General features: G+C 43.0%; 1 pseudogene; it reads right to left on the bottom strand.

Moving 5' to 3' along the window:
• Positions 1-7,085: 7,085 nt before the first annotated feature.
• Positions 7,086-7,767, bottom strand: LOC121270726 (annotated as a pseudogene).
• Between the last annotated feature and the right edge of the window lie 8,929 nt (positions 7,768-16,696).

The following is a 16,696-nucleotide window of genomic DNA, read 5'->3' as shown; positions in this document are numbered from 1 at the left end:
CAAACTGTGAAACAATATAACTTCATCTGAAACAGATGGAAACCGGTTTGTACTCAAAAGAGTTACAAGATCACTAGGCAGCAGATGGTTTTCAATACTCCTGGGAATGCCAGTTTGACCTGGCACAACTAAAAATAAAATTATAATCACTGGCATTCATCTTAAACAATTTTTCAAATTGAATTTGTTTGTTGATGAGCATAAACCATCTCAAGCAACTTCTAAAAAACAGTTTTAAAATTAATACCTTTAAGGTGGATTATAATTTTATTTTTCGTTATAGCCAATCAAACTGGTGTTCACAAAACACTAAGGCATGTATGAGAAGTGAAGAAAGATTTGGATTTTATCAGACAATCCTGGAGTAATTTACTGAGTTTGGCAAGCCCACCATTAATGTGGGATTTGATTTTGCCTGGATAATGGCTTGGGATTTCAAATTTCCAAAAATCCTTGGGAGTTAACCTTGGTTGCTTTGGGATTTGTGTCTCTCTGTGCATTGTCACTTTGGGATTTGAGTCTCTCCTTGCATTGGCACTGTGCGATTTGGATCTCCCTGTGCATTGTCCCTTTGGGATTTGAGTCTTTCTGTGCATTTTTGCTTTGGGATTTGAGTCTTTCTGTGCATTGTTACTTTGGGATTTCTGGCTCTGTGCAATGTGCTCTGTCTGGGAGACATTGAAGAACTGAATTCCCTGCGGATTTGTTCTCTGCCCTCTTTCTCCTCTTTCAGTTTCTCCCATTTTACTTGCGGTCGCTACAATGCTGGTTGATCACCCTTCTCCATCTCTTGACAGTCACCCATTCTTCTTCCAGTCCTGCTGCGTTTAAGCCTCTTGCCATCACATCCTTCCGTCTGGTCTTAGGCCTTCCTCGTCTCTTCTTACTGGCAGTCCCATCTCCAACACTCGTCTCACCACATTCCCTCTCTCTCTTCGCAATTGATGATCATAACATTTCAATCCCTTTTCAGCTACTTTCCTCGGAGCTCCCACAATATTATTCAAGAAAGGTGCTGGGGATAAACCAGGGAACTATAGGCCAGTGAGTCTAACATCAGTGGCAGGGAAACTTTTGGAAAAAATTCTGAGGGACAGAATTAATCTCCAATGAAGAGGCAAGGATTAATCAAGAATAGTCAGAATGGCTTTGTTGGAGAGAGATCATGTCTAGCAAATTTGATTGAATTTTTCGAGGAGGTGACTAGGTGTGTAGATGAGGGTAACACAGTTGATGTAGTCTACATGGACTTCAGTAAGGCTTTTGAACAAACCCCGCATGGGAGAATGGTTATTATTCCACACATCCGTCTCAGCCATAAGAGCCCATGGGATCCAGGGCAATTTGGTAAATTGGATCCAAAATTGGCTTAGAGGCAGGAGACAGGGTGATGGTCGAAGGTTGTTTTTGTGACTGGAGGCCTGTGTCCTGTGGTGCTGGGTCTCTTGCTGTTTGTAGTGTACATTAATGATCTAGGTAGGAGGTATGATCAGTAAGTTCGCAGATGACGTGAAAATTGGTGGTCTGGTAAATAGCAAGGAGGAAAGCCTTAGACTACAGGACAATATAGACGGGCTGGTCAGATGGGCAGAACAGTGGCAAATGGAATTTAATCCTGAAAAGTGTGAGGTGATGCATTCTGGGAGGACTAACAAGGCAAGGGGGTACACGATGAATGGTAGGATCTTAGAAAGTACAGAGGATCAGAGGGACCTTGGTGAGCATGTACATGGGCCCTTGAAGGCAATAGGGTAGGTAGATAAGGTGGTTAAGAAGGCATATGGGATACTTGCATTTATTAGCTGAGGTATTGAATACAATAGCAGGGAGGTTATGATGGAGCCGTATAAAGTGTTAGTTAGGCCACATCTGGAGTACTGTGTGCAATTCTGATCGCCACACTATTAGAAGGATGTGATTGCACTGGCTCTGAGGTTCAGCGATCTCTTGTTGGACACACTTTTGAACGCAGTGGAGGACAGGACGGATGTCCTTTACCTGAGGGATGGGAAAAAGAGGCCCACTCTTCTCACCACCCCTGCATGAAAGGAGATCGCCAGGGTGGTGAGTGCCAACTGCATGTATGGGAGGACCGTCGTATGATGCAGGAAATGGATGAATGACCTCATCTGCACTGTCACCTATGAACAGGGACTAGATAGACTAGGGTTATTTTCCTTAGAGCAGAGAAAATTGACTGGGGGCCTGATTGAGGTGTACAAAATTATGAGGGGCATAGATAGGGTAGTTAGGAAGAAACTTTTCCCTTTAGTGGAGAGGTCAAAAACCAGGGGGTGTAGATTTAAGGGACAGGAGGTTTAGAGGGGATATGAGGAAAAGTTTTTTCACCCAGAGGGTGGTGGTGTCTGGAACTGTGTTCCTGTAAGGGTGGTAGAGGCAGGAACCCTCACAACATTTAAGAAGTGTTTAGATGAGCGCTTGAAATGCCATAGCATACAGGGCTACGGGCCAAATGCTGGAAAACAGGATTAGAATAGATTGGGACTTGATGACTGGTGCAGACATGATGGGCTGAAGGGCCTCTTTTCGTGCTGTGAAACTCTATGACTCTATGATTTTAATCTTCACTGATGCCCTGATGTGCTGGTTCCTGATTTTGTCCTTTCTCGTTATTCCTCACATCCGTCTCAGCCTCTGCAACTCATTAGTATCCTCTTTCCTTGAAGTTGCCCAAGCTTCTGCACTATAAAACAAGGGCAGTCCCACAATTGTCTTGTACATTCTGCTTTTAGTTTCAGTGTTGAAACTACACTGCAATTCTTCCAATTAATCCAACCAGAGTTAACCTGTTGCTTAATTCTCCCTGCACTGCGCAAATTTTATAATGTTTGAAGAAAAATATTCATTGGTACTATGGCACCAGATAATAAGAATTGGGGAAATCAACAGTGTTCAAAGATGTCCGGACTAATGAATCAAATAAGAGTGAAAGATGGATTTAATGAATCAATGTCAAGTGGAGCAGTGACAAACAGGAACTGTAGTCTTTATGTATGAGGAAGCAGAGCCTATTAGCAAAGATGGAGAAGTTGGATGTGAACTTAACTTCATTTGAGAAAGGAAGATTTAAGAAGGGACACTATTAAGGTCTGGAAATTCTGTGGCAAATATTGATGGTGCCTCTGTGTGTCTTAACTAGCGAACGTGCCCTAGAGGCTTAGAGTTTAATTATCTCTTGGGTGGGTTATTATAAAATCAGGGCCTCTACTTTCCATCTGTGTTTTTCTGGGCATATTTCCAGGCACCAAAATAAACATTTTTGGGGAATGCAGTTTGGAGAGTCAAAGAATAGTCTAAAACAAGGTCAATAACCAGGGTTTAAACTCATGAATGGTGTAAGAGAAAGATCATTAAAAATGTCATTTCGTTTTTCTAGTATTCAATATTGTAATACCCAGAAAGAAAAAAACAGTTCTAACCAGTACTCTTATTTCCCAGTTTTACTGGTGTTTCATTTTAAGGTATACAAGACCAGTTTGGATTGTATTCTTATTTCCCAGCTTTTACTGATTTTTGTCCTTCTGGGTATTTGTTACGTTCATTCCTGTTTCTAGAACAGATATCAGGAATGCACATCAGGGATAATCCATCAAGGCAAAAGAACATGGGCTGTATGCTGGCAACTTCCCACATTGGAGGCCCTACCCTGGGAGCAATTGGAAAGCTGACTCCATATCAGGCTCATGAGTGGCTTTCCCACCCTGATACCAATTGAGGCCCTTAAGTGGGCATTGCTGGTGTTCACCCAGTGGTGGTTGGAGTCAAGCCATGCAGGGAGCCCAAAAACCAAAACCCTGTCATGGTTGCTTGCAAGCTTCCGGGTGGGGTCCCTCATTCAAAGGCACTTAAGTAGCTGATTGGCGACCCAGCATCGGGAAGGAGGGCCCTCCCCCGCCAGTGCTAAACCCCCCCTGCCCTTAATGCCAACCCCCCTCCCCATCCTCCTGTGTGACTCCCACCCCAGAACCTCCCTACTACCATCACTCACTTGTGGCCTGGGTCCCTCGGCAATCGTCGGGTGAGGGTGAGGGCATTGTGAGAGGAGCCACTGCCTCTGCGGTTGGCACTGGCAAGCAATGCACAGGTGCCAGCCTCTGATTGGCCAGCAGCTATCGGGAGGCCGGGATTTCTGATCCAGAGTCCTTGATCCTGGGGAAAGGCCCACCGCTGCCCAGTGAAGTGCCTGATTGCCCCGTAATCCAGTGGGCCTTCCCAAAAGTAGGCAACACAGGTCTCTCGTCTGCTCTTCAGCTGGTGGGCAAGACCCCGTCGCCTGGATTAAATAGCGCCCAATACTCCAAGGGATAGATTATGTGGGGAGAGTACATAAAATAGGCTTGTGTTCCCTGAATTATAAATGATTGAGGGATAATTTGATTGAACTTTTAGGAATTTGAAGTAATTTATTTGCACTGGCGGGGGAGTCTAGGACAAGGGGACATATTGTAGCCTTAAAATCAGAACCAAGTCATTCAGGAAAGAAGTTAGAAAACACTTCTTCACATAAAGAGGTGCAGAGATGTGGAACTCTCTACCACATAAAACATCAGATGGTAGTTCAATTAATCATTTTAAATCTGAAATCGGCAGATTTTTACTAGCCAAGATATAATGAGCCAAATAGGGTTGCCAATCCTCCAGGATTGACCTAGAGTCTCCAGGAATTGAAGATCAATCTCCAGGACACTGCTGAGTGCAATCCCTGAAGAAAAATCATTGGGACATTAAAAGAGATTGGGTTTTTTAATACCATTTTATTTGAACATTTCTCTTTACCAGATATAAATATGTTGAAAAGGGGGGTAATAAAAGGCTGTTTGGCTGACAGTCAAGCATCATCGAATTGGGTAATGTGTCTTTTTGCTTCCCAGTTGGCGTAGGAGGGCAGTACGTCAGAAGGGTGGATGTGTTGGCTGACCAATGGCTGGAAACGGGGAGCAATTCGTGTGATGAAACCTCCAGGAATACATTTAATCACAGTTGGCAACCCTAGAGCCAAGGCAGGTGGATAGAATATGTTTACAGATTAGCTGAAATCTTATTGAATGGTTGAATGAGCTCGAGGGCTGAATGGTCTACTCCTGTTCCTATGGAGCTGTCGTGTGTTATTCTGCACATACACACTTTAGTTTGTGAAGTCTATGTGTTGTGTTTAACACATGATCATCCTGCACCATCCACATTGAGTGGAAGCTTGATAAATGCATTGTGGGAGAGCTCCATTTGTTTGTGTTCTGTCAGTGTTTTGTGTAAAACCTGTTACAGTGTATGTTTAATAATTGCCATCTGCTCGCACCACAGTTAGTATCAGATGTCAAGATGCATTGGCCCTTCAATTTAATCTGAAGCTTTTAAGCAATTCGATGGTGCTAATGTGAAAGAAATGCAGGATTGTTTTTAAAACAATCACAGCAGCCAAGTCCCCTTGTAAGTATCTGCTTATTACTATTGATTTTTTACTGTACCATCACATCAGGTCTCAGCACACTACAGGCACAGGTTGGAAGCATTACTTCTTGTATCTGTATGGAGAATTCATGAACCTTGCACTGATGGAGAAGTGACAGTGTGTTGACGTCACCACATCGCTGGAGCATGTCGGTGAAATCCAATAAAAAACCTCCCTCCTCACCTCCAAGATTGAATTGCAACATTTGCAAGGTCATACCGAGAGAACTCGCAGCTATTGAACAGAATTGAACGTGGTGACGAATCAATGACATTACTTTCAAATGAGAGAGATTTATTAACTGGGGTTGAAAAAAGGTCACAAAAAAAAGTGGATTGCTTGCAGAGCAGGTGCTCGGTGAGATGCACTGCTTATTCCTCGAATCCCGGCCCCTTCCTAGGTAGAACTCAGAAGGTCCCTAGTCTGTACTGCGTTAACAGATCTCGCTCATGCTTACAGTGTCTAGATTTCAAAAGCACTTCGTTGATTGTACAGCAGTTTGGGGCATCCCAAGATTGTGCAAGACGCAATATTAAATGCAAATATGTGTTTTCTTTTGTTAGGAGTACCACCATGGGTCTTGGTACCCCTTAGTGGGGAAGTGAGGATTAACTAGGATTCCTGCTCCTTCTTGCTATACAGCCTGGTCTGCTGAAAGGTATATATGTTTGGATGTTGGGTGAGGCTGTGACTGTGCTCTGAGGTAATGCCGCCTCATCCTACACCCGCCTACATTCACTGCCTAAGCTCACAAAGAACGGCCACTTAGCTTGTGCTGCAGAGCAGGCAGTGTTCATCAAACTGCACTCAGAATGTATCAGTACCTGTCGGAGACGACTGGGAGAAAACTAAAGAAAACCTAATGTTAGGTTCACCACTCCCTGAACTACTTGGTGGAATCCATAATCTATAAGGAAGTGCCACCATGACCCTGTGACATCAACAAAGGTTTATACTTGATTACATTTAGTTTGTATGACTTCTTAAATGTGCACTTCTCTTCATGACTCTGAAGAATTTTTGGAACAAGTTATTTCAGAGGGTAAATGATCCATTGCCAAGACTATTGGAGAAAGATCCTTTGCTTTTGAGTATTGATGGTTTAGGAGGATACAGTGGGTGACTTTGAGATGGCTGATCTCATTGTCTGGTCCACAATCCTGGGCCTTGATTCACTACACACAGTATTTTCTGGACCTTGCCAAAAGTTCCAACTGAAGTGAAAACTACAACAGATGATGAGGTGACAGTGCCTGTCATTTCCAAATGTGCATCAGCATTATTCAACGCTACTCATAGACACCCAGACACTTAACTGGATTACTGGAGGGCAGTCTGTATCTATGGAACTGTACCTCAGATTAAATCAATGTCTTATTAGCTGGTGTCATTGTTATAATTCACTCCTTTGTCCTACACTCCAAATAGACAAGACCACTGTTTTTAATTAAATAAGTGATGTTAAGCCAGTTTATTCTCCTGCAGGGCAATAACATAAAAAGTACAGCAGGTATTGTAATGGTTATGATGCTCCAATAGCAACAAGTTCAGTAATGTCTTTCAGCAAAGAGAATCTGACATCCCCTACCCAGTCTTTTTTTTGCTGTAAAACATTTTATTTAAAATATACAACAGCACAGAGCACTGAGTAGTGGCACTGAGGCTTGCCCATGTTGCTCTTGCTGCGTAGGGCACGCACCTTCTGCCAGTTCTTCTTCAGCAGTGAAACCAGGAAGTTGATGACCAAATGAATGCTGTAGACCAGTTCCTCTTCAGTCATTTTAATGTGGCCCACTGCAACTGCCAAGCACAACACCTTTTTCATCTGGAACTTAATGGCCGATTTGACTTCATCCACTTTGGTTAGCATGTCCTTATTGTGAGTGAGGAGGGAGGGGAATTTGCCAGCCTCATTCAGACCTGGACCCAGAATACAAGGAATCTGCTTAATAAGGGACTTCGAGACAAGGAAAGCATCATACTTCTTTGCAAGCTTCTTGACCATCTTCTTGTTTTTGCTCAGCTTCTTCAGAGCTTCAATGTCCATGCGAAGGAGGTCAGCAGCTCTTCCTCATCACAGTGTTGCTGGTCTCCAAGCACGCATATGGAAAACTTAGGCTGAGGGACACGTTTTAGCCTGACAGTGCCAGAGAAACACTTGTCCTTCTGAGGGTCATAGTTCTTCAGACTGATCTGCAGCTCCACAGTCTCCAGGAGCTTGTGATGCTTCTGCTGGGATCTCTGGAGGACTCATGGACAGCTTCGTATAGGGTATCGCGAGAGACTTTGCTGCTCATCGTGTCAGTGGCTTGGTGCACGTGTCTCTAGTTCCACTACATTGTTGCCTCTTAATGCCCAGTGAGCAAGATAGCTGTAGACGATCTCTGAAACTTAAAACTGGAATAGCCTGTCTGCAATGAAAATACTGAGGCAATCCTGGGCCAGAGTCCTTCTATGTAGCATCTGGAGGCTGATGGATAATTTGGGACAGCTGTCCCACAAACTAGTCAAGCAAGAGCCTGACATAGTCAACACTCACCTAATGATATTTCTATGTCAACATCACAAACTCTTCCATCACCATTCCTAGATGGGAGGACAGTAGTATGTCATGGGTGGGATTAGCTTTGGGAATCCTCAGTGTTGTTTCTGGACTACATGAAGTATTCAGGTCAAACAAGGTGAAGGAACCCTCCTACTGAACATTGCCTGTCACTCATTGTAGATCAGTGCTCCTACATGTTGAACATTATTTGGAGGAAGCTGAGGAAAGCAAAGGCACAGAATGTACTTCAATGGGGGGGCTTCAATGTACAACACTACCTATGGTTTGGTAGCACCGGCATTGACCAAACTGGCTAAAGGAGATAGTTGACTGGCCCTGCTTCAGGTGGTAAGAGTACCAACCCAAAGAAGTGACCTAATTGACCTCATCTTCACCAACCTACCTTTTGCAGGCACACTTGTACATGATAGCAAAGAAAGAAATGACCATCACAGTGTTTATAAATACAAAAACATCATCTCCATCTTGAAGACATTGTCATTGTGCAGCATGGTGGTAACGCTATGCTACATGGGATAGACTAAAGTCCATCTACCAATCCAAAACTGGGCATCCATGAAACATGGTGCCCACCTGTAATAGTATAATTATATATCACCATAATGTAACAGGGGCCTCACTTCATTACCTTGAAGACAAAGTCTCCTAACCATCTACAAAGCTAAAATCAGCTGTGTGATAGCATATACTCTTCTTGTCTGGATGGTGCGGCTGTAACAACACTGAAAACATCCAGGACAAAGCAATCTGCTTGATAGGTGCCTCTGCTACCAGGCTCATCGATCCCCTATATCACTGATGCACTGTGGCTGCAGTATGGATGATTTATAGGATGAACTGCAGAAAGCCATCAATGTTGCAGCAACAGCGCTTCCCTCCCCTTTAACCACCAGCAAGTATAAGAGCAGCAATGGCATGTTGTTATGATCATGTCCAGCTGATTGGGAGTTGGACACTTTACTTTTAAAAAGCAACATGGAATATTGACACTGTACCTTCACAAAATGGACTCTGCAGAGTTAGATGACTTCTTCTGTGGTTTCTGAACAGGCAGAGATACACCTGTCTGAACATATCTCTGGCAAATTATTTAAAATGCAAATAGTGTGCCCAGGTGCAGATTGATTACCCCTCACCATTTCAATGGAGAGATTTAAAATGACAATGACTGCCAGCCCCCGAAGATGGAATTTTGAATAAAATCATCCAGGATGATAATCATAACTAGAATACCAAAATTGTGTGATAATTACATCAGCTTCAACCCATTGTATGGACAATAGGATACGTTGAGACTGACATCACATGACTGAAACTGGCTAGAGAGAACCAATACCAAATTAACCCACAAGGGCTGCTCAACAAGCTAGTCTGAGATACGAAGTCTAGAGGGAAACCATCTCCCATCTAACACAAGGGAGGACCCTACCTCAAAACTCAGCTTAGGCAGAGAAGAGGGGCTTATTTCTTTTTACCTGCATGATTATATTTTTTCATTACAAAGATTGGGCACAATTTTGTCTCAAACAGCCAGAAACCTCCAATCCATTGTCTCCAGTGAGTCAAGAGAAAATCCATCAGGTCTGCAACACTTCAACCACCACCTTAAGGACTGTATAAACGAGTGACCTGTTCCCTTTTTGCTCTGTTAGTGATCTCAGTGCATGTTACATCTTTAGAAATCAACTTTCCTTGTGAGAGTGTCTGTGTTTGCAAAGTGTTTGTCACATTTACATTTCAGGAGTTGTGAAAAATAAACATTTATCCTTCCTTTCGACTTATAATTACAGGAAAGCCTGTCCGTGTCTGTCCTGTAAAGTGACAGCACTCAAGGGGATTAAAACACTCCTTCACTAAAGTACACCTTGTTGCAGTCAGACGAAATGTGAGAAAAGTGGGGAAATTATCCCACATCTCTACCCGTCCACGATACATGGGAACACTGACCACTATTCCTTCACCATCACTGGGTCAATATTCTGGAATAACCTACCTTATACCATCACCACAAGGGCTGAAGCAGTTCCATGCATAGGATCAATGCCAGCTTGGGTGATTGGTGATACACAATAAATGCTAGCCTTGACAATATTGCCCATAATGTGGAAAAAATAAAAAGAATAATTATATTTCTTCATTACAAATTTTGGGCACAATTTTGTCTCAAACATCCAGAAACCTCCAATCTCCATTGTCTCCAGTGAGTCAAGAGAAAATCCCTCAGGCCTGCAACGTTTCAACCACCACCTTAAGGACTGTATAAACAAGTGTCCCCAATCGCACACCCTCCAGGGTTCATATACGATATAACAGAATCTACCCAAACTATTTGATCTCTTGTGCTAATGCAATCTTTCTCCACCCGCCTACCTCCTCCCAAAAGGTAAATCAAGAACTCCACAGTATCCATCTACCATTGCATTGTAGACAAAGTCTACATGAAATTTCCCATGATTCTGGTAGCTCAGGAACCATCATACCCTTTACAGCATTCAATCATCTCCATCTCAATTAACACTGTGATCCTCAATCCTGTTTCTAGCCAGGTACACAACCTAAGCAAAGGGTAGAAAACTGTTCCACGTGTCCATGACTTTGTGGTAGTGGGGAGGAGACAAAACTCTTGTAATTTTGATGCTTGTTAATATTCTCATAATGTCCACTTTATTATGTAAATCTTGGTTAGATCACTTACTTTTTCCTCTACCTTATTGGGCCCAGTAGCTAGATTCAGATTTTGAACAAACAAGCACTGTTTGCTATGTTCAAAAGTGAACATTTAAAGAAAGTCTGTGGGCATGGACAGAGCACTCTGTTTGCTTGTCTAACTCAATTAAAGGGTGCCTGTGTAAGCACCTCAAGTGCCATAACCTGCAGGGCCATGGACCAAATGCTGGAAACCAGGGTTAGGCTGGGTAGCTTGTTTTTGGCCAGTGCAGACACGATGGGCCAAGTGACCTCTTTCTGTGCCATAAACTTTCCAAGATTCTAAGATAACTTGCTTGGTTTTATTATGTAGTACTGAAGTAAACATTGAGAACATTATGTGTCGCGCTTTGTACGGCAACTTAGGGGAGACTGTAATCTCACCTTTTCCTTTGGTTTTCTGTCCTTTGTTTTATTGCCCCATCTTGTTCCAGAGTCACACACCTTCCCCCAGCCAAGAGAATAGGCTGGAGATCTACCTCGAGGTTTCTCCAAAACCAGCTGTTTGGATCCAAGAGACCGACTCAGCGAATACGTTGGCCTGAATGTCTGTCTGTCATTGAGTGGAATGCCCTGTCAGCATTGGCTCAGTGGTCACGCCCTCGCCCCGAGTCAGAAAGTTGTGGGTTCAACACTCTCAGGCTTGAGCAAACAACCTTTTGTCGATTGTCATAAAAACCCATCTGGTTCACTAATGTCCTTTCGGGAAGGAAATCTGCTCTCCTTACCTGGCCTGGCCTAGGTGTGACTCCAGACCCATAGCAATGTGGTTGTCTCTTAAATGCCCTCTGACCAAGGGCAATTAGGGATGGGCAAAAACTGTTGGCCTAGCCAGCGGCGCCCACTTTCCATGAACGAATAAAAAAAAAGTAACCTAGTACTGAAGAAGTGCTGCTTTGTCAAAGATGCCATCGTTTGGACAAGACAGCGGTGTTGACTGGCCTTTCGAGTGGATGCAAAAGATTCTATGGCATGACTGAAAGGAGAACAGGGAGCTCTTCTGGTGTCCTAACAAATATTTATCCTTCAACCAACCCCAACAGAAACAAATTAACTGGCCATTTACCTCATAAGTGTTTGTGGGATTTTGCTGTGCACAAATAGGTGGCCTCATTTCTCTCCATTAAATCTGCTACTCCATGTCAAAAAGTACTTTACTGGCTGCGCAGAATATTGAGGGTGTGCATTCAGTTGTATGAACATTGAGCCATTGTTCCACCATGTCCTGAATCTCAATAATGAGCCTAGCCTTTACCATCACTTGAAAACTGGTTAAAAATGAATGTTGATTTTAACATTTTATGCTCTCTGATGTGTTTTAAGTAAATTTTCTTTCAATAATGTACAAAAATACCAATGTGGGAATGTGTTTTAACATAGATTCCATGTCCAATGAAGCTGAATTAACACCACTGAAGCATCTTGTATTCACGACTGTTCCTCACGTTGATGTGAATCCAGCTCCCTCCCACTTTCCAGTAACTCCTCCGAGCCAGTATCCTGTAAATTGATGACAACATCTTTACTAATAATCCAGCTTCCTATCCTCTGTAATTCCTCCATTGGAGCTGCGGAGTGCAACTCTATTGAAAGGAAATGTCAACTCCTCGTCTGATTGCTGCTCCAGCAGCTGCTCCCTCTGAAATTCTGCCAAAGTAATCTCTTAGAGCATCAATGAGTTCTCCTTTCCACCCCACTCCATCCAGATGGTGCATTTCTACAGCTACCCTGAAGGAAGATGACTTTGTTGGCTCACTTTCCCAATCCAACTCCTAATTTCATAGATTTTGTTAAAGCTGCATTACTCTATTCTTTCAAACATTTTGAGTTTTGCATTAGCTGGATAAGTCAGGTTTATTAGATGGGATTCTAGGAATTTTATTCTGTGCTTGGGCATCACATTCTACAATTCCTCAATTTTTTGATGAGAACAATGACCTTTTCAGTGACACAAAATGTGATTCATCCCAGCTAAATTCGTCAGATATGTCACTCTTGGTCCTCCAATAAGACATCTCACTCGAATATCCTTAAATCTTTATAATATCAGTGGCCCTTACAAGGTGAAGTTCTGTATTCCTGTCTTGTGCCTTCACTTGAACCTCTGTTGCATACAGTTGAGGCTGAGCCCACTGCATCTTTTAACAGAAGAGTAGGTATACGCATTTGCTGTAGATAACCCAGGATATGGGGGCAATGGATTGAGATTTGGACTGTGCTGCCAAAGATTCAGTGGGATGAATGAGTTTCTTCTATGCTGTAAATTTTTATGATTCTGTAGTCCAATCCATCTTCCCTTCTCCTTGGAAATATATTTGAGTCCTCTCTACCTCACGGTTCAGTTCTTTGTCCTTCCAAAGTACTGCCCCACTGCTAGTAAATTCATAGGAATGGTTAATAATTGATGAATAATAAATAAATAATAAAAATCTAATAAATATATAACAATAAATAAATAATAAAAATTCATAGGAACTGTTAATTATTATTAACCTGCCCACTAATTTAAAAGTGCAAACCTAGCTAAGCTTGTCAAGGGGAGGCAGTGGTGTAGTCAATGGGCTAATAATCCAGAGACACAGGGTAATGTCCTGGGGACCCAGGTCCAAATGCCACCATGGTAAATGGTGAAATTTGAGGTGAATTAAAAAATAAAACCTGGAATTCAAATTTTAATAAGGACCAGAAAACCATTGTTGTAACAACCCATCTGGTTCACCGATGTTTCCTTTAGAGAAGGAAGCCTGTTGACTCTTAAATGCTCTACCAAGCCACTCAGTTCTCAATGGCAATTAGGGATAGGCATCAAATACTGGCTTAGCCAGCAATGCCCACATCCCATGAATAAAAAAAGTGTGGTTTCAATATGGCCATTCCACCTGTGATCTTGAATCCTGTTACACACCTCAGGATCTTTGTTCTTCAACACTTTGGTGATTCATTTATGTTGTCTTGGGCTCTCCAATACAAATGTGTGGGGCCATGCACTTTTAAAACAAGTTACGATCATGCTGCCCCTCATCAAAGTTATTTTCATGTCTGTCTAATGTGCTTCCAAACCAGGTCATCTTTGCTTTAATTTAAAGGCTTATTCTCAAAGCCTTTTTCTGTTCCCCTGGAAGTTCCCTAGGGATGTTTTTTTTCTCCTCCATTACTAAAATGGCCTTCAAGAACTTCTGTTCCCTCTTTTGGGCCCAACACCTCCTTCACCTTCAGTAGTCCTTAACTAGGGTTGCCAAATGTGATTCCTGGAGCTTTCATCCCATGACCTGCCCCCACACTCCAGCCATTAGTCGGCCAACACGTCCATCCTTGTGATGTACTGCCCTCCTACGCCAATTGGAAAGCAAAAAGACTCATTACCCAATTGGATGATGCTTGACTGTCAACCAAACAGCCCTTTTCCCCCCAATTTTCAATATTGGTAAAGAGAAATATTCAAATAAAATGTCAAAAAATTGTCTTTTTTTAATGTCCCAATTATTTTTCTCCAGGATTGCACACAGCAGTGTCCCGGTGATTGATTTTCAATCCCTGGAGGCTCCAGGCCAGTCCTGGAGGGTTGGTAACCCTATCCTTAACACTGCAAGTGCTAACCAAAATTTGAATATAGCTTCCATATCAGGGAGATTTTCCCAAAGTCCTTGTGATACTTCAGGATACAAAAAATAAACTTGTTGATCCATTGCTCAACTTTAGCCTCGAATCTCTCAACCCCAATCCCTCTCTCTTGCCTTTATTAAATCGCTAATTTTGTGATCAGTGCTTCCCATAGGCCTAGATTTTTCCTATGGCGGATAGGCTGGGCAGGGGTGGGGGTGGGGGTGGGCGCGGAGCCGATCACCGCCCGTGATTGGCTGCATGCCGTCATTTTACGTGGGTGGGCTAATTAAGGCCTGCCCAGCGTAACGCACGGCCGGTAGCGCTGTGCGGGCGGGGGGAGGAGGGAGAGTTCGAAAAGAGAGCAGCCGTCTCCCTGAGGCACAGAGCTGTCTCAGGGAGGTTGAATAAATAATGAAACAGTTCAATAAATGATGTAAAAATTTATTTAAACGTGTTCCCTCATGTGACAGTGCCACATGAGTTGGGACATGTTTTTAAGGGTGGGAAATTTTAATTATTTATTTTATAAAAGCTTCAGGAAACCTCACCCCGCCCGTGGATGAGGTCTCCTGAAAAACGCGCAGGCCGCTTGGGCTTCTCGCCGGCCCCTCCGCCAACCTTAAGGTTGGATGGGCAGCGTTCTTACGCACTTTAATTAATCCCTTAATGGCCTTAATAGGCCGTTAACATTTCGGCAGGTCAACTGTGGCACGTGCCCGCCAAACGAAATATCGCGATGATGTCAGGATGCACGCCCGACATCATCACACGTCATTTTACCCGTTGGCATGTCAGGCCCACCCCTCTGCACGCCAACTGGAAGATTCTGCCCTTAGTTTTTTTTTAGCATTCAGATTGGCCTCAACACTTCCTCGTTAACCGGGAGAATCTAGGGCCTTTGATGAAGTAACCGAGCGAATGAAGTGAACGTTGCATAACGCACCCCCCCCCCCACCACAAGAGATGAACAACCTCTCACATCAGGACCCATTTTCCATTCAACACCCACCCATAAAGAATTTTTCAGGTTTCTACCGATGAAACATTAATCTGGAAGATTGTGTGGGGATGGGTAAGGAAGAGTTCAAATTGAACAGATAAGACATGGGAGTGGATGGGGGTGGCATGAAAGCGTTTTTTAAAAAAGGGGTGAAAGGTTATCCGGGGTAGGCAGGGATATGAGGCTAAAATCAGATCAGCCCCGATCTTATTGAATGGCGGCGCAGGCTTGAGGGGCCAAATGGCCTACTCCTGTTCCTAATTCAGATGTAATTGAAAAAATCGGGTTGAAGGGCCAGAGTCAAACAGATTAGGAAAGGAGGCAAACAATGAATAGGAGATGAGATTATACCAAATTTGAGCACAAAAAAATCTGCTGAGCGAGAGGACACTGTGTTATGAGTCTACACGACAGATTGGAGTAAATAGTGTCAGCTATTTTGACCTAACTTCACTGGCAGTCAATCAATAATTAATCACCTAACACTAAGACCCTTGGGCACTTGACTGCTCTGCTAACTCTGATTGGCCCCAGCCCTTGTTGCAATGTCCTTGAAAATGCATTGCACTATTTATGAGTTAATATTCATTAAAGAGTGGAGATTCCAGATGTTGGTAATAGATCCACGGCTCTTTGTGGTATATATTAATGACCCTGACTTGGACCAGAGATAACATAAGAAAACATGTTTGTGTGCAGCTAGCTGCTGTGACATGCAAGGCAAAGCCTGAAAGGATGGTGGAAGTAGATTCAACAATAACTATCGAAAGGAAAGTACTTACAGGGCTGTGGGGAAATTGCAGGAGGGTGGGACTAATTGGATAGCTCTTTCAAAGAGCTGGCACAGCCACAATGGGCCAAATGGCCTCCTTCTGTGCTATATCCTTCTATGATTCTAAAACATTTCGGAAAAATTAGGTTTCACATTCTGATGTGGGTTGATGAATCAGGGCAAAAGGCTAATTCCAGATTTGAACATTTCAGTTAAGAAATTAGAACTCCGTTTTATGTCGTTCTCTACAGTGTAACAGATACGTGGAATCACAAAACTTGTTAATTTTGTCAGACACCCATATGCTTTTTGTAAAACTGTAAACAACATATTTTATACCTGAACCTGTACAATAAAGGGGATTGGAAAGGATAGGTTAAATCTTATAATCTGCACAGACCCTTGATGGACAATTGATTTCAGAGTCCAATCTGGTGTCTTTGGTTCTCAAATCTTGTTTTGTTTAAGCAAGATGTCTCATCCTGCAAAATTCACTCTGTGGTGCCCTGGAGAAATGAGATGTGAGAATGTTCCAAGCTTTCTAAATAGAACATAATGACACATCAGACACAAATTTTA

The sequence above is a fragment of the Carcharodon carcharias genome, chromosome 28, assembly GCF_017639515.1.
Source record: "Carcharodon carcharias isolate sCarCar2 chromosome 28, sCarCar2.pri, whole genome shotgun sequence".
Classification (NCBI taxonomy): domain Eukaryota; kingdom Metazoa; phylum Chordata; class Chondrichthyes; order Lamniformes; family Lamnidae; genus Carcharodon; species Carcharodon carcharias.
The sequence above is the reverse complement of the archived record's forward strand: the minus strand, read 5'-3'. Positions and strand labels throughout refer to the sequence as shown.